Here is a 22,144-nt window from a genome sequence, read left to right on the forward strand (position 1 = left end):
CAGGCTGAGATACTCAATCTGCTCAGTCAGGTAAATACTTCACTTATTCATGTTCTCCATAGGAAGATTCAATCAAATAGTCACTTTAGTCTTATCAAGTTGATCCTAGTTTTCACAATGAATCTTTTATATATGTTACCAACATTCTTGAGACTAAGGACAGTCCTTTCCTCCTTTTTTACTGACCTCAGTCATGTTCAAGAGCTTGAGGAACCAGTCCAAATGTACTCCTAGAAACGTAATCATAACATTGCTGTTCACAGTGCTTTCAGGGATTGTTAGGAAGAAAAAACACAAGGCATTTTTCAGGGAGCATCTTTCAGAGTTGCTGGAAGCCAGGGAAGCCACAAGCCAGGAGCAGAGTGGAGTAGAAGGCAAATGGCTGATACTGGTGGCTGCAGCAGCAGTGTACCTCCAAGGCCTGGAGCTAGGACATAGGCAGCTCATCTCAGTGTCCTGAACCCACAAAGGCAGTGCACTCAAACTTTGGAGTTGTTTTGCCATTTCAATTGTGTCCAACTCTTACTCCATTTGGAATTTTCTTGGCCAAGAGTGGTTAGCCATTTCCTTCTCCAGCTCATTTGACAGATGAGGAAACTGAGACAAACAGGGTTAAGTGACTTACCCAGAGTCATACAGCCAGTAAGTATCGAGGCCAGATTTGAACTCAGGAAGGTCTTTCTAACCCCAGGTCTGAAGGCTCTATCCAATACCCCACCTAGCTGCCTCACAAGCTACTTACTCAAACTACATGTCCTTTTTTTTTTTTTTTTTTTTTTGTGTGTGTGTGTGTGTGTGTGTGTATGTGTGTCATTGATCTTTTGTGGGGACTGTGACCCAAACTATAGGAATGGGATCCTGAAGTCATTTTTTTCCATTTATTTTTGCTTTGTAAAGAAGTTGTTTTAAATTCAAATGTCTTTAGATTTAGTTGTGTGAGCAATATAAACTCAAATAGTCCTTGTTACTCACACTGACTAGTTGGGATCCCAGAGAGCAGCCGGCTATATTTCTCCTTTGAGTTCTAAGGGTATCTCTCAGAGGTTATGAGATATTTTTCAAAGGCCATTGGCTTAAACCCTCTCCCTTTCTAGCATGTTCTCCCTAATGAGAACATAATTGTTAAGCACTTAGCATAGTGCTATCTCATAAATGCTATCATCCTCATTATCATTTTTATCAATCACCAATTATAGTATCTTTTTTATGTAGTTGAATAATCCAATAATTAGTGGCCCACTATTAATTTAATATATCAACATCAAAGAATTTTTATAGGGTATTCCTAAAAAGTACAAGCATCTCCTTCCAAACTGGAGCCATTTTCACACATCATGATTTCTTTGTCTACCTCCCCTCCCCCTCCTGTCTTGAATCTGGGAGGTGATCCCGAGAGGAGTCAGACAACTTCAGTCAATCTTTCCTGCTCCACACCCTCCACGTATTTCTACTCCTTTTCTCTGGCTCCTGTGATTGTCACCACTGCCACCCCTACCAGTGGTTCCCACCTCCAACTCTTTTTGCTTCAGGTAAAAGAGTCCCTAAGACATACTTTGGGATGGGCTTTGATGACTGCACACCAAAGATCTTTTTGGAGATTTCTTCTGAAATGTTCCTCACGAGCAAACGCCTGCCTGGGCCTACCTTCCTAAGAAGTTGAGAGAAAACTTCATTTTCATCCTATATTGTGAGTGCTTGAGAACTCTTTATCACTTCTTACCACCAGAGGGAGTTTCAGCTTGTTAAAATGATTTTCTCCAGATAATAAAGAGAAGAGAAAGGAAATCCTTCTGCTTTCTTTTTTTCTCTGAAATGGAGAGAAAGCCTTGTGATGAAGTTCACTTCATTCTCAGCTGCTGAATTATATAGTACTTATCTTCAAGATGCAAAATATTCTGCAGAGGGTAGGTTCAATGAGTTCATAAGCATCTATTAAGCACTTACTATGTGCTTGTACTCTGTTAAACATTGGGGATACAGAGAAAAGGCAATCTCTGCCTGTGAGGATCACACAATCTAATGGGGCAACTTCTGCAAACAATTTTACACAACTAAGCTATATGTCAGATAAATAGAAAATAATCAACAGAGGAAAGTACTAGAATTAAGAAGGATTGGAAAGGGCTTCTCAGTAGAAGCTGGGATTTTAGCTGAAATTTGAAGGAAGCCAGGAGGTAGAGGTGAGGAGAGAGAACATTGCTCCTTCCTCAATCTAAGGACATTGATGGACAAGGGAAAGAAGGGAGCAGAGAAGGGGAGACTTAGGGTTAGGGTCTTTTTGGTAAATTACTGCCAAACAGGACTCTTAGCTTTGGGACATTACAGGATCACAGTGGAAAACACCTGAGAATCCTTCCCCTTTGTATTATAAATGACGTGCTGAGACCCAGAGAGGTCACACAGGTGTGAGCCATACCTGGCTCATACTCCTGAGAATAGAATAATCTTCTCTGGGCATATATTTGCTGCCGGGCTTTTACTCTCTTGGCCATCACCAGCCTTCTTGACTTGACTTGACTTGCCACTGGATTCTGATGATTCCAGAGTAAAGAGTGAGGTTGATGACTTTGAATAGTTCTACCTCATTTTAATACAGTTCATACATAAGTCAAGACTTCCTTGAAATCTTGGGTCCTTCCTGAAATCGTTGGTCCTTTTCTGCAACAAAAGGACGAACAACAATATTGTTTTTCTTCTTCGCTCTAATCAAAGTTCACAAAAGTCTGCAGATCTAGATTTCTTGTTCTTTTTCAGTTTTCCATTCTGCACACTGCTGTTATCAAACACTGTCAATGTTGTGGCTTGACTCTTGCTGTTATGTTTCTTTCATGCTAAGAATTCTGTAACATGTATCGGTCAACCTGCCATCTGGGGGAAGGAGGGAAAAAATTGGAACAAAAAGATTTGCAACTGTCAATGCTGAAAAATTACCCATGCATGTATCTTGTAAATAAAAATCTATAATAATAATAAAAAAAAGTTCTGTAACATAGAACCTCATTATATCAATGAGGTAGCTAGTGGATAAAGTTCTGGGTGTAGTGTCAGGAAGACTCATCTCCCTGAGTTTAAATCTGGCCTCAGACACATGTTAGCTGTGTGACCCTGGGCAAATCACTTAACTCTGCCTCAGTTTCCTCCTCTGTAAAATAAGTCAGAGAAGGAAAAGGCAAAGCACTACAGTGTCTTTGCTAAGAAAACTCCAGATGGGGTTACCTGAATCTCATTACCCTCCTGACCCTAATCCTAAATGCACATTTAACTGAATGAAGGGAAAAACAATCATCAGGAATACTAGATTCAGAGGGAGGGGTCAAGCTGAAACCTTGATTTTTAAAAAGGTATATAGACTCTTTAGCAACTTAAACTTGATTCAGTTACTGAATATTTCTCATAGTCCTGGAAAGAAGAGGTGGTCTAGAAAGTCAGTCTGAGAACCTAGAAGTTACAAGTCTCCACCTGAAGGGGCAGGTAGGAGGTGCAATAGAGTGCTGGATAAGAATTTAAATCCTGCCTCACTTAATAGATTTTTGACTTTGAGCAAGTAACTTAATCTCTTTGGGCTACAGCTTCCCCACTTGTAAAATGAAGGAGTTAGATTTGATAGTAGCCACTGGGGTCCTTTCTGACTCCAGATTTATGATCCTATAGACTCCTGGCAGTAATGGAGGTAAATCTGCAGATAAAGAAGCAGCCCTAGAAAAGCCAATAGCAGCTGCACTTGGAATCAATTATATGGTTTTCTGTTCTTTGAGCTTTTAAGTGCATATTATTAATTAGGGACAGAAAAGGTGTTTTTTGTTTTTGTTTTGTTTTGGTTTGGTTTGGTTTTAGCTTTAGAAATAAATTAATATTGGATATAGACCAAAAAAAATTTCCCCAATCCTCTCCAGATTTTGAACACAGGTCCTCAGACTCAGATTCAAATCCAGGGCTCTTTTTCACTATACCATATTCAGTTCTATTAGCTATTGTAATGCTGGAGAAATTGAGGCAAGCTGGAGATTAGAAAGTTTTTAATATTTCATTTGGGTTTCTGAGAGGGAGAAATAGTTTGGAAGCAGAGAAGAATCTATTCTGCCTCCAGGGCTGAATTGGACTTTCCCCTCAAAGAATCCAGCATCTAATGTGAGATTCCAATGATTTTTATATGGCTTCAAGTAATCAGGGGAGATAAAGGAAGAGGTAGAGTCCCAACACTGGTGAGCTTGGGAATTTCCAGGAACGGTTCTTTAATTTGGTTCTGACAGATTGTGGTAGAATGATAAATTCTGATAAATTGGTAGTGAACGAGGTAGCCACTAGAGACAGAAAGTCTGGAACAAGAGATATATAGATATATCTCTTAGTAACTTATCTGACTATGGAATGCTAATGGTCAGGGCTCCCAGCCCTAATTATCTCAGTCCTAATGGTCAGGAAGTGGAGGGAGGTTGCAACCAGGGGGATTGAGGCAGAACAATTTAGGGAAACTGAGGCAGGACAATAAAAGGAAACTGTGGCATAACACTATCACTTTAAAATGAATTCTTTTGGATCTTAAAGGTTTTTCCATCATCAAATACTCCAGGGAAAGATCAGAATTTAAATTCTAATAGATAACATTTTATGGGGTTTCAATGGCAAGTTTCTGAGAGTAAACCTCTGTGGGGATGAGATACTGAATAGGAGTCTGGTCAAAAGAGGGGAGGAGAGGTAGAAATAGGAAGAGGACAAGAAGAAACCAAAAGTGAATTTAGTTGACTTCATAATTCTATCTGGAATTGTTATAGTCATTGTTTGTGTCTGATTTTTTTTAATGACCACTTGGGTTTTTCTTGGCAAAGACAATGGAGTGGCTTTCCATTGGAAAGTTCTTTTCCATGTCTTTCTTCAGATCATTTTACAAATGAGGAAACTGAGGTAAACTGAGTTAAGTGACTTGCCCAGGGTCACACAAGTAGCCAGAGTCTGAAGCCCAGTTTGAATTCAGGAAGATGAATCTTTCTGACTCCAGGTCTCCCACTCCATCTACACAACACTTAGCAGTCCTTTTGTCTGGAGTGATCTTTGCCTTTTCTTTCTCTTTGATCTTTGTCATTTTGATCTCTCTGTACACTTTTGATGAGATCCTGGATAACCAACTTGGCTTTAGTAGAGAAAGCCTGAATTATTGTAAACAATCTGGAAGCCTCTCTACTCCCTGAGGCAAGGAGGGAGGAGCTTTGATAGGATCATCTCTGGCTTAAGAGGGCCTTTTGCTCTTAAATAGGTCTTTTGTTCCTTATTATGACAAACTCATCATAACTACAGTTTAGTTTATCCAAGCAGAAAGCCAAGACATGAAGTCAAACTCCTGAGATTATATTTCTCCTGTAAAAGATTTGTTGCCACTGTAGCTCTTCACTAACTCCTTTTTTTAAGGCCAGCCTGCCAGGTAATGGCATACTCTTGCTTTATGACATCATTCTGCTTGTTATGATAGCTAACTCCTTTTGGGGGTTAGTCTGCTTGCTAAAATGTCACACTAGCTAACTTATCTATGATTCAGTCCACAAGCTAATGGCGTACTCCCTGTTATAGCAAATTCTTTTTTCAGGTTAGTCAAGTAACTGCTTTTAGCAGTGTAGACATCTTTGCTCCTTGATTTGGAGGATGTCTAAGCCTACAAATTCTTTTCTGACTACTGGTGACACTGACCTGTAACCCTAATATACTCTTGGATATTACTTTGTACCCCATCATTTAGTGACCAAACCCTATCATTTTGATGGAATGGGAGGTGTCTGATTAAACCCCATCATTTATCATGATTATATCAATTATCTTCTCCTGGATATGTTTCACTCTTGGTTTTTAGGGCCCTTCAAACTCCTGGTTCTTTTTCTACCCTCTGACTGATGTAACATGATTTTGTGGTCCCCTGATTTTAGGGGGGGGCTTCTGGCAATAAGTCAGTGATTCTAGATTTTTCTGCCTCAGGAAACTTCCCGGCTAATCTGTCTGATTCTGACCACTTCTTAGTCAGATAGCTTCTGACCTCAGGAAACTCCCACAGATCAAACTCCTTAGACAATAGTAATAAGACCACTCCTCAATTCATTGCTGACTGGTAATCTTGTCAGTAGTAATCTGGTCAACTCCCTAGCCCTACCCTTGAGCCATAGAATTAGCATATCTATGATGGAATATATATCCTTGCTTCAGTTTCTCTGCTGAAATTCCCTTAGAATTCCAGCCTGCTTTGTAATGACATTACTATTTCAATAAACCTTTGTCTCTTGGCTAAGGAGATGGGTTCAAGCCTGCAAATTCTTTTGAGATACCTTGCAACACAGGTCTGGGACCCCAAAATTTTGGGGCCCTCCTTTCCCAACCTCAACATGACTACTCAATTTTTGATGGCTCTTCATTCCTGTCACTACTACTAAATGCAGTTATCCCCAAAGGCTTTGTTTTATTCTCTTTTATTCTCTTTTCCTTCTGTATCATCTTTCTGAAGATCTTATCAACTTCCAGTTTAATTATGATTTCTATTCTTATGGTTCCCTCATCTATCCATTTGCCTATTATCTCTCTCTCTTCCTCTCCACCTTTCCCTTCTTTCTTCCTTCCCTCCTTCCCTCTTTCTCTCCCCCCCCCCCCCCTCAAAATTTTCCTCATAAGCCCTACTCTTGTATTGCTAACATACTAACATACTTTTCAGTGACTCAAACTGATGTCTTACAGGCATTTCAAGCTCATCATGTCTAAAAAAGTGCTTGCCTTTCCCTTCAAACCCTTTTATCTAATTTGACTCTTACTGCCAGGAGTACTACTGTTCTCCCAGCCATCAAGACTCACAATCTCAGTCTCATCCTGGACTACATACTCACACACACCCTCCATATCCAATCTCTTGTCAACTTTTATCATTTCTACCATCACAACATATCTCCAAAATATCCCTTCATACAGTTAGCACCTTAGTTCAGGCCTTCATCAGTTTTCTCCTTGACCTTTTGACTGGTCTCTCCTCTTGCCAATCCATCTGTCATTCTGCTGCCAAGATGATTTTCTAAAAGTACCGTCTGCTCATATGACACCCTTACCTCCTACCCAATAAACTCCACTGGCTTCCTGTTACTGCCAAGATCAATTATAAAATCCCATGTTTGGCATTTAAAGGAGTCACAGCATGGCCTCTTCCTGCCTTTCCAGTCTTTATACATTTTGTTCTCTAATTATTTTGTTCCAGTACTAGCCTTCTAGCTGTTCCATATATCACCTTTGGACTCTGTTCCTAGAATGATCTCCCTTCATTCTTTCATCTCCTGGATTCTCTGATTTTAAGATTCACTTTGAATCCTACTTTCTTCAGGACAACTACCTGACTTCTCCTTCCTCCCTGATCTTCCTTTCCATTTCAGTATGGAGGTCTTTCCTTAGAGACCACCTCCTATTTGAAGAGGTAAAATAGGCACCAGAAGTTGTAATATAAAATAAGTTTGGGAGAGCATAAATGTAAAGAATGTTATTTTTAAAGTAGCCTAATAGAGAGTTCGTGGCATAAAGAAATTTTCATAGGTATCCATCACAGGTTGCTATTTTATTTATGTGAAAATAGCTTCATAGGCTCAGGGAATTACAGTGCAGAATCATAAATGAATGAACAGTTTGCATTTTGGAATACACAAATTTTTAGTCTCAGAGCTGTGGAAGCAGGACCTATGAAGTAAAGGGAGGAACCAGGGAGGAGTTAGAGATAAAGACAGGATCTTTATCCTAGAGTGTAATGGCAGGACTAACTCTCTGGAGGATTTCAGGACCAGCTTTGGTCTTTAGTGGAGGAGTGAAGGAGGCAGGAGAACCACCAGGATGGTTGAAGATGGAGTGTGTGTCTGTATTTCCAGTCCTCTCAGCCCTTAAATACCTCAGTATGATTACATCATTATAGTACACTAAGTTTGTGCTAACTAGAGAGCCATTATCTCAGCAATCAGTGCTAACTATAAGCACCCTGCTATTGAAAGTATCCCTTGCTTCAAGTAGAACACAGGTGGTCTCGCCCTCCTTGACTTCTCAGGAAAAGGTGTGAACACCAAGGGAAATGGGGAGCCAAACCAGATATTGTCAGTGGGTTTCTTCTGGGCTAAAGGGTCTTGTACCTTACCCAGAGTTCCCCCATTACCTGCCACCCTCTACCCTGGAGGAACCAGGTGAAATGTATTTAGCTGACCAGATCTCAGACTAGTCTAAAGATATGCTAAACAAGATCTCAGGTTGTTTAAAGATACTAACTAGACAGACTCAGAAGATTGGAATTCTAGACAATGGTCTGGGATTTGATTACAGCTGATAATAGCTGGGTGGGCTCCTTGCCAGGAGATAAGGAAGGAAATAAACTGGTTCAAAGTCCACATTACATTTATACTATAGTATCCACATATTTTGTATACATATACATATGTATTGTATATATATATATATATATATGGTGGTTCTTGTATTATCTTCTTAGAATGTGAGCAACTCAAGAAGCTGTAGTTTTTCCTTTTTTTGTATCTTGATAAGTACTTGTTGAATGACTAAATGGCTGCCAACATAATCCTCAAAAGGGTTGACCTGGAAAAAGTATGTAAGGTTTTAGATGCAGGGGTCCTCAAACTTTTTAAATAGGGGAGCCAGTTCACTGTCCCTCAGAATGTTGGAGGGCCGGACTATGGTAAAAACAAAAACTTTGTTTTGTGGGCTTTTAAATAAAGAAACTTCATAGCCCTGGGTGAGGGGATAAACGTCCTCAGCTGCTGCATCTGGCCTGTGGCCGTAGTTTGAGGACCCCTGTAATTTAGACCATTCCTTCCTGTGTTTGCTCCCTTCTCAGAACAATTTTGAGGGGCTCCAGAAGATTCCAGCCTACCCTAGAAGGTTAGAACTCTGTTAGTTACTGAGTATTAAACTGTGACTTCCTTGACAACAGGAACTGTTTTTTGTCTTTCTTTGTATTCCTAGTCTTTAGTACAGTACCTGGCAATTAATAGTTGATGAGGTTTTCAATGTTAGGGGCAGTTAGCAGAGGAATTAATAAAAATTAATCCCTGAGGCAGGCAAAAAGAAGGCTTTGTTAGAGACCTATTTAGCTCCATCGTCCCACTCTCTGGGGAGGTAGTATAGTCTGAAATCCAAGTTCTGTCAGCCCCCTGAGACCTACCCTCTGTAGAGGTCTGAAGCAGTCTCATTTTGTCATGACCTGTCCTACTCATGTCCCTGAGGTTAGATCTCTATTTATGGGCCTTCCCATGGCTGCTGCGGGTTAGTCTACCATGGCACTCTGCCTCATGATGTCTTTCCCCTTCCCCTTCTCCCATACCACATGGTTTCTCCCCTAATTCTACAATGTTTCTCAACCCCACTCTTCCTCCCTACAGCTAACTAAGACAGTCTTCTGGCTTTAGAATCAGTGAACCCGAAATGCCCCAACCTTAGAGTGCTTTTGTTCTAACAATCTGTCCATCAATGACTGTAAAAGTCTTCTGGCCCAGGAATATAATTTTCTTCCCTTAGACTTTAGGGAAGATATATTACGATCCCAAGATTCTAACCTTAGAGTGCTATTGTTCTGACAATCTGTGTTTCAATGATTCTAAAGTCTTCTGGCCCTAGGATAGTTTTAGATCTTCTGATCAGTGATAACCAAATTCCTGGGACTAAATTCTTTTGGAACTTAGCCCGGTTCATTTGGGGTTACAATTACAATAAACTTTGCCTCTTGACTGGGATATGGGTTCAAGCCAACAAATTCTTTTGAGACACCTTGTGACACCAATCTGTAACCTCAGCCTTTTGGAGTCCCTTCTGAACCTCAACACCCTGACCTTAGAGTGCTATTATTCTAACAATCTGTCTGTCAATGATTTTAAAGTCTCCTGGCCTTAGGAATACTATAATATAGTACTACAAACATTGCTGACTTTCAGACAGACAGTCTGTTGGTCAGTGATAACCAAGTTCCTGAGACAATAATGAATAGGCTACCCCTCAAACCTAAGCCATAAAATTGGCAAATAAGTAACATGAAGCTCTGGTCTCTCTAATTTTGTCCTATAAATTTATCTTCTTGCTCCTGGTTCTTTACTAATCCTTTTTGGAACTTAACTTACTTTTATCAACTCAATAAATCTTTGTCCCTTTTAACGTGGAAACAAACTGAGTTTGTGAATTCTTTTGCCACATCTGTGACAATGACCTGGGAACATTAGTTCCCATTAGTGGAATGTCTTCCCCCCTCAACAATATGATCTCTCACTCTATTTTATATTCACCATTCCTGGTGTCTATTGTATTCCTTAATTTTGTCTGTACCTCTTCCCCTAAATAAATCTATCTTTTGCTAAAGAGAACAGCCATTTTTACGGTCATGATCATCACATGACTGAACTCAACTTTTGTTGCCTGTCATCATCTGGTGTCTTCATCACCCACATCATTTTGCTTGAACCACATCAGTGCTTGTTTAGTCAATGTTAATTGACTGATTAAACATCCAGAGAAGAGTTGGGGACACTAACAGTTTTCTCACTCCATTTAAAAATTTTCCTATGAGATTTATATCCTATCTGCCCTCCTGAGAATATGTGCAAGATTACCTCCATTTGTTTATGAGATAGAATGTCATTCTACTATTTTATTTTCTCTTGCTTTTAATATGATCTTTGTGCCTGCAATGCATTACTATTGGATTTGTGTCTTTTGTACAATTTGGTAATAGAATATTGTGCTAGATGGGGCCTTGGTTGTGATTTGTGTAACTGATTACTCAAACAGTTCCACTGAATTTGATAGAAGAAATAGACGCCCTGTTTCACCAGAAATAGAGGCAAGCGGGAAACAAGGTCATTGTTCCTCTTTTTCCTTGATAGCTTCACTCCCCAGTCTTCTCTGTCTCTTCACTAGTTGCTTTCCTTTCCACCTTGGGGAAACCTCCACTCTGCAGCTTGCTCTCAGGATCTCAGTATTGGTGACTGTAAGATACAAAATCTTACCAAGAACTCCACAGATTCACTGATGAATGCAGAAAAGATTTCTTTTACATTCTTGCAAGAGTGAGTGCCTAGGTTAGCAGACCACTTTTGGAACTGCAAAGACCATGTTTTATTTCCTATTCTAAAAGGCAAGAACTTCATTCTCCCTCCCCCCATTCTCCATTAATTGGGTGTTACAGAAATTACGGAATGTGAATCTCCCCCTCTTATTTCATTACCAGTCCTTGTCCCCAAGGAATTTAAAATATATATATATTTAATGTGTACATATTTATACAATTATCTTGCTTCACAAGAAAAATCAAATCAAAAAGAAAAAATGAGGAAAAAAAATGCAAACAAGCAACAAAGAGAATGAAAATACTGTTGCGATCTACATTTAGTTCCCACACTTCTCTCTCTGGGTGCAGATGACTCTCTCCATTACAAGTCCATTGGAACTGGCCTGAATCATCTCATTGTTAAAAAGAACCACATCCATCAGAATTGATCATCATGTTGTTATTTCATATTTACCATTCCTGGTGTCTATTGTATCCCTTCATTTTGTCTGAACCTCTTCCTCTAAATAAATTTACCTTTTGCCAAAGAGAATGACCATTGTGGGTTCTTTCCTTGACCGAACCCCAACTGTAGGTACCTGCCACCATTTGGTGACCAATGACACATCATAGATCCCATCAGAGTGGAGCTTAGTGGAGGCTCCTTAGGGGCAGGGCCTGGGTTTTGTAATGAAGGGTGGTGCCCTGAGATCGGGGAACAATCTTTTGTTCTTTGCCCCTGGCTTAGCCTGTGAAGCCCCCTAGTGCCTTCACCTTCTTGCCCACACCTCCCCTTGTTACTCTAGATAAGGGAGGGGTGAGGTTGACAATCCCTGCAAGAACTTGCTTTTTCTCCTGACCTCCCTCCCTCTTGAGCAAGCACCTTTGTTTTGGGCTCTTTTGTGCCTGGGGAGAATTCCTGCCTAAGCTATGAAGGCCAGCCAATGTCAGCAAGAGCCAGGGGGTGGGTGGGGACTATATAAACTTGCTGAGAGCTGCTCACCTTTGCACTCCCTGGCTGATGCCATTTTGGCTGACAGTGGGTGTGTCCTTTCTCATGAAAAAAATTCCTTTTTGCCTCTCCTAAGACAAGTCTCTGATTGATTAATTGAAAGGGGGAACTATGATCCTTACCGAACACCAGGACTTCACACAGTGCCCAGCACATACCAAGTATTTGTTTTATCTATCAGTCTTTTCCTACTGATTCCTGTTCTAAGTTGTCAACCTGAATTCAAAATAAAATGGCTGATATAGCAAAATTGAAGTCTTTAATCATACAAATGCTGGGGTACCCAAGAAGGGGACTGGGAATAAGGCTTACATGGGCTACTAAGGCAGAGGGAATAGCTAGGCTGCAGATGGGAGGGTAGGGATAGCTCAAAATATTGCTAGGTTAAGTTATTTTATATAACAAGCATAAGTCCTTAAAGAAAGCTTGAGAATCTCTGGCAGGGAGAGTTTAAGACATTTGCAAAATTAGTCAGTGATAATGAGTGATAATGTCTGGTCTGTCTCAAGCAATTCATGGGTCTGGAAATGGGGACGAGGTCAGATTAGGTCAGTTGAGTTTGACAAGATCCAGGGCACAGAAGAAGTTCTTTTATTTGATCTTCTTATCAAGAAAATTATTCCTCTGGGACATCTGAAAATAAGGAAATCTTCACACAGGAAGCTGATGGGGGCTGAGTAAGACCCCCAGGAGTAGCTGGAGAGAGCCTGAAATTCTGGAATTTGGAAGCCAAGCAATTCCCAGAATCAATCAGGGAGGAGCACTGAGCCTTAAGTGGGTCTTTCATTTTTTTTTTTTTTTTTTTGTTGTTGTTGTTGGTAGTAAGTTTATTTTTAATACACATTGCTTTATGAATTATGTTGGGAGAGAAAAATCAGAGCAAAAGAGAAAAACCATGGGAGAGATTAAAAAAAAAAAACAGAAAAAAGAAGTAAATGTAGCATCTGTTGATTTACATTCAGTCTCCTTAGATCTTTTTCTGGATGCAGATGGCATTTTCTGTTCAAAGTCTATTGGGATTGCTTTGGATCACTGATGAGCCTTTTATTCATAAGTAGGCGTTTTGCTTCTTGTCTAATAACTTGCCTAGATAAAATCTTTAGGAACTCAAGGTTTACCATAAATTATGAAGTCAACTCCAGGTTAAATTTCCCCTTTAAACCCTATCCTACTGTAAATCCATTCCAAACCTCCCACTCCCCCAAACTTCTTTAGGAGTTTAACCTGCTGTTAACTGCTATAATCCCCCAATTTGCCACTCCAGCCCCCTTGTTAATTGCTAAATCCCCTTCCTTATTAAAAACCATTATGGATTTGCTAGCTCTTAGCAGGATAATAAAATTTTTGCCTCTTGATTTGGAGAAGGTCTAACCCTACAAATTCTTTTGCAACACCGATATTTAACCTCAATGTGTTTTGGGGGTCCAATGCCCCCAAACCTCAATAAAACTTTGCAGAAATTTACAATCACCTTGATCCATATTCCCATAGTGTCCTGGGGGAGTGAATGGAAAATGTACTTGGAAATACCAGTGGCTTTGATCTATGTCCCACAGGCATAGGAAATTACAGGTTTGGCTGCTGGGAGATATAGCACTTGAGTATATGTGTGTGAGGGTGGTAGTGATGGAAAAGGAAGTCTCGATATGGGCTAAAGATAAAGGAGTTATAATGGGAAGATCACTCACTGAGTGAGGGCCCAGTCCTTGAAGCCAGAAACTAATTGCCTGCCTTTCAGAAACTGATTTTGGCCATTATAAAACAGTTCTATATTGTGTAGTGACAAAAAAACAAAACAAAACAAAACAAAAACTCTTGAATTGATATCTGAGCTGTAAGGATAAATGACTGAAGCATTGGAACTAAGTTCATATATATGTGTGCGTGTGTGTGTGTGTGTGTGTGTGTGTGTGTGTAGAGAGAGAGAAAGAGAGAGAGAGAGACAGAGAGACAGAGAGAGAGACACACACAGAGAGAGAGAGAGACAGAGAGAGAGACAGACAGAGACAGAGACAGAGAAAGAAAGAGAGAGACAGAGAGAGACAGAGAGACAAAGAGACAGAGACAGAGACAGAGAGAGACAGAGAGACAAAGAGACAGAGGCAGAGACAGAGACAGAGAGAGAGACACACAGAGACACAGAGACACAGAGAGAGAGAGAGAATGATCTAATATGCTCCTTCTTTGTTTTGCATTTTTTTTTTTTTTTGCCTGAAGTGAGAACTACTATGAGCTTTTTGGAAGGGAAAAGGTCATGATTGCTTTATTTTCCTACCTGGCCATTATGTGCCAGTGAATACATTTTACCTGTTTCTTTTCTCTCTTTTTGGCTCTTTGGCAAATACGGTGTAGGGGGTGTTGAGGAAGACTACTACATCCTCTGTGAGAGTTTACAGAACCCTTTTCAGGGTTATTCATCCACTTTTAGTTTTCATCTTCACCCCACTCTCATCTGTGGTTTTAAGAAGGTGTAGCATGCCCAGTTAAATTGTCTCATAGATGAGCTAAACCAAATTGAGGGTGACTGTTGGAGGATAATTGACAGATCTCAGACCTGTTGGTGAAGTAGGGGGATGTCTCCCCAAGAAACAGAAGACTTCCCCAATGGAATGGTATATTAGAATTTGTTCGGAGAGTCATGAAGGCCATTGAAGCAGGTGCTATGGAACAGATAGAGCTTATAGATAAACCAAAGTTTATCTATAATAACCCACGCTATCATTGGTCATCCTGAGTTTCCATTATTCTGGAAGAGAGAGTGAGCCTGATAACTTTGTGCAACTGCCTCACTTAAATGTAATTGATTCACCAGTCAACACATCACTGAATAATATCATTGGTCCTCTTTGAAAATGAAGGACGAAACAATATTCTGAGAGGGGAGTACCCAGGTGAATTTGGGATCCATCAGAGCCACCAGAGAGATCTCACTAGCAACCAAAGCCAAGAGCCATAGCAGCCAAATCGGGGAGGGGGGGAGGGGGGAGACCAGCATAGCATTTGAATAATTTGATTAATACAAACCAGAAGTGAATTGACCTGTCACCTGAGACACTGTGACCCACAAAAATCCAAACCACCTGAGCAAGGGCGTGACTGTCACTATGATTGGGAGTTGGAGAGTGAGCCCAAAGGGGAATGAATGTTACAGAAACACTAGCTTAGAACAGTCTCTAACTGTTACCACTTTGTCACTTTCCTTCTTTTTCTCATTTTCTTAACTTACCTCCTTTATTCTCTCTCTCTCTCTCTCTCTCACACACACACACACACACACTGTGTGTGTCTCTGTCTCTGTGTCTCTCTCTGTCTCTCTTGCTCTCTTTCTGTCTCTCTGTCTCTGTTTCCTTCTCTGTCTCTGTCTCTCTCTCTCCCTCCCCCCCATGTGTGCGTGTATGTGTTTGTGTATGTGTCTGTATGTTCCTCATTCTCTCTTTCTCTCTTATACACCCCCCCCCCCCCACACACACACACAAGGCAGTCACAATTAAGTGGCTCATGTAGTTAAGTATCAAGAGTCTGAAGGCTGGATTTGAACTCAGGGTCTGTGCTCTATCCACTACCCTGTGTAGCTGCTCCATATCTCCTTCATCCTCGAAGAGTAATGAATTGGGTGATGTATCTTTTTCCCCTCTTCCTTGGTCATGACCACCTTCCGCACTCTGTGACAAGGATCTTTCCATCTTTCACTTACCTGACTGACGAAGGGATCAGGAATCAGGACAAGCTCTTACTAGAGCACTCAAATTGCTATTGATTAAAAGACTGCTGCAACACTTGTTACATGGGTATGAAAAGGTCACTTGGGACGGCTTAGAGTTGCCTATAGATCTTTCCTTACTTGAATCAGAGAACTGTGTAATTCTAGGGATGGAGCCCCAAAGACGGAAGGGTGGAGGGAATCAGAAAAAGGACAAAATAAAGTGAAAAGTGTGTATGTCTGTGGGGTGGTGGTGGGGATAGACAGAGAAATGAGACACAGAGAGAGGAGGGAGGGAAGGGTAGAGAAAAAGAGATAAACAGAGAGGGAAAAACACAGAGAATGAGGGCTTGGCGTGTTCACAGTGACCAGAGCAGCTGGTGTCAGGGTAACCTCAATTTACAATGTCTCCAGTCAGGAGCCCTGGCAGAGGGGAGTCCTTATGGCTGTCATTGCACTGCTTCCAGATGGTGACAAAATAACATATTGGGATGTTCTCCAGCTCTATTAAAGGCTACAGCATCGGCATCTCCCATCAGTTTGGAGACAACTCTGGGAGAAGCAGGAGGAACTCCTGGCTGGGTTCATGGGAGACAAACTACTGAGTGCCATTCTCTTGGTTACTAAGCACCTTTGTGCTAAAAGAAAGGGTTGATGAAGGAGAGAGAGCTTTTCCCTAGCCAGCTAACTCCAAACCTGGAAGGCCAGGGCCCCTCAACATTGTTTCCATAATTGTCTGTGGGTTCTACAAAGGTACGTTGGTTTCTACATTGTCTGTTTAAAATTAAAGTTCCCTTAGAATGGAGACTATGTCTGTTGTGAGTCAGGATTCTGGTCGAACTGAAGAGACATGGGCTAACCCTTCACATTCTATAATCCCAACCTAGACTGTTGTGAGAGAAGGGACGAGGGTGCAGATCTGGGAGAGTTTGAGTTAATTTTGCCCCTAGCTAGATTGATCTTGGATGCAAATATGAGATTTTGGGCAAGATGAATACTAAAGTAGTTTTTAGGACTTTAATGAAGAGTTCCTGGGACTCCAGGGTACCTTCTTATTGCTTTTCATTTCCTTGTAAGGACCTTACTTGCTTTTACTTTCCTTTGTTGCTTTGAGAGGATTTGAATATTTTTTTAATTAAAGGGAATTTTTATTTGAAGCCTCAGGTTTTGAGTGAGTGATCCCTCTTATCAGATGTATAACCTTGTTGGGATAATGATTATTTTTCAGGATAATTATTGCTGAGTCACTTCATTTGTGTCTAGCTCTTTGTGACTCCATTTGGGATTTTCTTGGTAAAGATCGAGGAGTGGTTTTTCTTTTCCTGCTCCATTCATTTTACAGGTGAGGGAACTGAGGAAAACATTATTAAATGATTTTCTCAGGATCCTGATGTGGATTTAGTAGTAGTGAAGAGGTGTGAGAATTGAGATGGGAATCCCCTCTGGTCATCACATAGGTCCAACGTGAAAGAATTTGAGAACCCAAAAAGTCTGAATGACAAAAGGGATTTTTTATTGGCACTGAGAAGCCTGCTTTGCTAGGAAGACAGACTCTTCAGTGGCAAGGTCCTGTCAGAGAAATAACAAAGGTTATCACTGAGAAGAGGGTATCTTTACAGTGGGCAAGAGTACTGGCAGGGAGAGAGGTTCCTTGGCAAGGTATAATCCTGCTTCAGACTTCTGCAAAGATTTGGAGTTCAGAGTTGTCTTTTATTGGCAATCTGGGGCAAGGGCTTCCATTGAATGAGATTCCTTCAATGTTGTCAATGCCTCCAGGCCTAGATTTCTAGTTGAAAAGAGATCATTTATTTTGGAGTTTCAAGCCACTCAATAGGAATATCAGGCCCAGATCTCCAATTGAATAAAATCATTTTAAAGGCTTTTTCCCAGAGTCTTGGGGATTTTCTGAGGAGGATCAGGGCCATTCCCAAAAGATCAAGGGAGGGTCATTTGATCAAGATCTCCAATTGAATGAAGCCACTTACCTTGTCTGGAAAGATATGCTTTCCCAGAGGAGGGCCAGAGACTCTGAATCTCCCTTTTTTTACAGATTTAAGGGGACACAGTTTCAGAGTCCACCCCCTCCCCCCTCAATCCCATAGCTACTAAGTGTCTGAGGCTAGATTTGATTTGAACTCAGGAAATTATAAGTCTTCCTGACTTCAGGCCTGGCACCTGTGCCAACTAGTTGCCCATTTTTCAGTATAAAACTCAGCCCAGTACAATAGGAATTTAACAATGGATTTTGTGTTAATGAGCATTATCCGAAAGGATCAATCATGCATTTATTAAGCACTTACTATGTGCCAGGCTCTGTGGGAGATATAAATCAAAGAGCTTACTTTCTCTTAGTGGAGATAGCACATGTATGTATATATATATATATATATATATATATATATACATACATATATATATATATATATTCCCCCTCCTCTCTTTTTATTTCCAATTACAATTTGAATCAGAATTATTTGAAGCTGCATCTGGAGAAAGAGGTGGGGAAGGGGCAACTTGGCTTAAGACAGGAGATAAAGAGTACACATTTAAAGCTTATATTGTGCTTGTGTGTGTGTGTGTGTGTGTGTGTGTGTGTGTGTGTGTGTGAAGCTAAGGAAATTAGGAATATTAACAGCAAACACTATTCTCCCTTTGTACAAAAACCATGGTGCAAACTGTTCTTAGAATGTTGTTGAGTGTTCTTCAGTTACTACTCTTTCAGAGTTTTACAATGAAACAAAAAGGAAGGTCAGAGGAGAGCTAAGATTTTGAATGGAATACAGGGGACAAACTAAAATGATAGAAATTACAGGGTATAAGGAAGCACAGAGGATAGAATGCCAGGCCCGAAGTCAGAGAGATTCATCTTTGTGAGTTCAAATTGGACTTCAGACACTTACTAACTGTGTGATCCTAGATAAGTCATTTAATTGTTTGCTTTAGTTTTTTCATCTGTAAAATAAGCTGGAGAAGGAAATGGTAAACCATAGTAAGAAAACCCTAAGACATGATTGAAAAATGGGTGAAAACACAAACAATTGAGAAGGCATAGTATTGTACATTTAAGGCTGAAAGATTTCTTAGAAGTTTTTTAGTCCATTTCATTTTACAGATATGAGTCCAGTGGATACTAAATGACCTAGCCAAGCCCATGCAGATAGTAAAGGGGTAGAACTGAGATTTGAGCACACATTTTCTGACTCCAAATCAGAGTTGCTTTCATTCTCCCCACCCTCCCTCTCCACCCCCCCCCCCCAGCTGCATTCTTGATTCTCCAGAGCTTTCTTTACAATGCCTAAGAAATGATTTCCCCCTTAAAGATCACTTCACACCTGGACTTCACACATTGGAAATTCCTTCCACCCAGGGGGATGCTGATAAACATCTAATTTAATCTCTTGAGGACAGAGGCTGTCTTTCTTTCTGTTTGCATTTGTATTTCCAGAATTTAGCACTATGCTTCAAACATAGTAAGGACTTAATAAAATGCTTATTAACTGACTTTCCACTGTATCATACTGAATATTTAGAAAAAAAAATTAAGGAGGACAGATTGGTGGGGGAGAGCATGAATCCACATAAAAAATACCTTGTAAACCTTAACTCAATATGTAAAACATAGTTGTTGTTATTGTTCACCAAAATCACAATGACCAAAATTAGTGTTTTCTTTGGAGTTTGAAAAAAGGAAATTAAAGAAAGGAAAAAAAAAAACAACAAAGGAGGATATATCTTATTTTACACAGTGAAGAATAAACCATGGCTTTCATTATCTCAAGAAGTTGTATAGTTTAGAATAGAGGCTCAAGAATCATGAATCATGAATATTAGATTTAGAAGGGACTTCAGAATTCATCTCGTCCCCAGTTTCTTAAATTGTGGTTTGCAACTCCCATATGGGCTCTTGTAACTGAATATGAGAGTCATGAAATTACGATTTATTATTAGTGAATGTTTGATTTATATACCTACATACTTGGAGTCACATAGAAATTTCTCAGGTAAAAAGTGGTTACAAGTGAAAAAAGTTTAAGAAGCCTTGTTTTAGTCTAATTCATACTTGAACAGGAATGCCCTCTATGGCAAACAAACAAATCAAGTCTTTGCCTGAAGCCCTCTAAGGAGTCAATACCTTCCTAGACAGACTATTTCAGTTTAGAATAGCTCAGTAAATTTTTCCTTACAATCAAGTTTAAAATTTTCTCTTTGCAATATCTATCTGTTGCTTATAATTCTGTCTCCTGGGGCCAATATTTGTATGGGATTTTAGGTAGGTACTCATTCCACTTCCAAGAGGTGAATTGTGATAAAATTACTATAAGTGCTTCATGAATCACTGTGAATTTGTCACTTAGCAGCAAATCTTGTGGTAATGAGCCTTTCTTAATTTCGGTAGACTAAATCCTTTGTCTGCATCCACCCTATCTGTTGCTGAGACCTGACTTGGGATGAGAAGAAGCCTTGGAGTAGAACTACCAATATTGCTCATGGGTGTGGTGATGGAGGAAAGGAAGGACATTTACTTAAAGATTTTTGTGGTTAAAAGAAAATTCTTTTAAATGAATAAAAATGATCATCCTAAGTTTAGATTCATTTAAACAGATTTCCCCCAGGTAGTTCCTTCCACCTTGAGAAAAAATCAAGGAGAAAAGAGAATATCTACTCTCTTTCATAATTTCTCTCTTGTTGTTCCCATCAGAGACTGAATAAATCCATTAGATTTGGACACAAGACATTAGGAATCTTGTACATGGGATTGACCTTGTAAGGCATGTCTAATATTCTGCTGAAGGAAAGGAAAGTGTACCTTTACCCCAGGAGAGAATTTGTGGGGAGTGTATATGTGTGTGTATGTATGCATGTGTTTCTGTGTGTGTATAGGTTTGCACATGTTCTTTCTTCTGCTTTGAATGTCCTTTTCTTGTCATTTTTGATTGTTGAGATTTTGCCCTTTATTCAATGCCTTCCTTCAATATTTCTTCCTTTATGATCTGCTCTATTCTGAATAGCAAGAGAATCTTCCTTCCATAATTTACCAGGTACTCTAACCCCCCAAAAGCACTTTTTTCATTTTAACTTGTATTATTGTGAGAGGTAGCATGGAAAGCCAACTTGGGAGCTGGGAAAACTTAGATTCAAGTTTCATCTCTGACATACACTGGCTGTGTAACCTTGGGCAAGTTATCCATTGAGTTCCCCTGGCAACTAATTTTATAAGTGTTAAGTTGCAGAGTTATTGTTGATCTGTATTAATAGGGGGAGTTTTCTCAATAGAAGCTCTCTATTCCAGTGAAAATATAGATCCAGATAGAAAAAAAATCTATAGTTATTTATGTGCATCTTGCACTTCTATGAAATTATAATATATTTGAAGGCATATACCATGTCATTTTCTACCTTTGTCTCTCCCCAAGCAAAGTGAATTGTGTAGAAGAGGCACTTAATAAATGCTTGTTGAATTATTTATTGTCATATCCCTCTCCACACTTATCTCTGGGTCTTGCACAGAGTACATTCTCAGGAAGTATTTGCAGGAAAGAAGTCTTTAGCTTGAAATACATTTATTCTGACCAGGGCAGATCAGATGAGAGGAGGAAGTCTTGATTTAGGGGAATGATTTATTTCTTTAGTGCTGCATTAAGAGACTTAAAGGGCAGAGGGAAATATAAATGAATAAGTCTGAATCTAAGATCCTGTTGCTGAGTGTGGGAAGATTCTGCTTTTCCTCCATCAATGTGGGGAGAGTGAGACACAGGACCTGTCATTCTGATGGGATGGGAGACACAATTGGGTATCTTGGGACAGATGGGATTTTCTTCCTGCTGGGTTGCTACAGTCCTTTCTAGTCTAGGGCATCAGGTGGTATGAGAGAGGCTGACAGCCTCTAGGAATGGTGCCCAGCTGGGCAGCCTCACTTATACTGTTGACCCAAAGATGACCAGGATTCAAATCCACAGAGGCAGCAGGCCAGGGCACCAGTCAAGCCGACCAGCTGGCGCCTCTCAGTGCAGCCAGTAAAGTCATTTAGAAGTCAGTGTGCTGGCCAGAGCCAAGGCTGACGTGGTCTTTTCTCTGACTGGCATGCTCCAACTTTTCTTTCCTTTCTTACCCACCTGGGCTGGGTGAAATCTTCCAAGCAGTGTGGGCCAAAACCCAGTGGAACAGAGTGTCCAGGACCCCCCGTTGCTCTATTCCTGCTTCCAGACAAGTACGAGCAAGGACTGCTTTCTGCCAGGAAACTCCAGGAGATATGCCCAATGTCTTTGGAGAGTTCAGTCCTATAAAACATATTGAAAAATTTTTGTGGAGTATTTAAATACAAGTTCTCAAAACATGCCCATAAGGTAATGGGGCAGAGTCTTGAAACAAGCACTGCACCAGAAATGTTACT

This window comes from Antechinus flavipes, chromosome 2 (assembly GCF_016432865.1).
Source record: "Antechinus flavipes isolate AdamAnt ecotype Samford, QLD, Australia chromosome 2, AdamAnt_v2, whole genome shotgun sequence".
NCBI classification, from domain to species: Eukaryota; Metazoa; Chordata; class Mammalia; order Dasyuromorphia; family Dasyuridae; genus Antechinus; species Antechinus flavipes.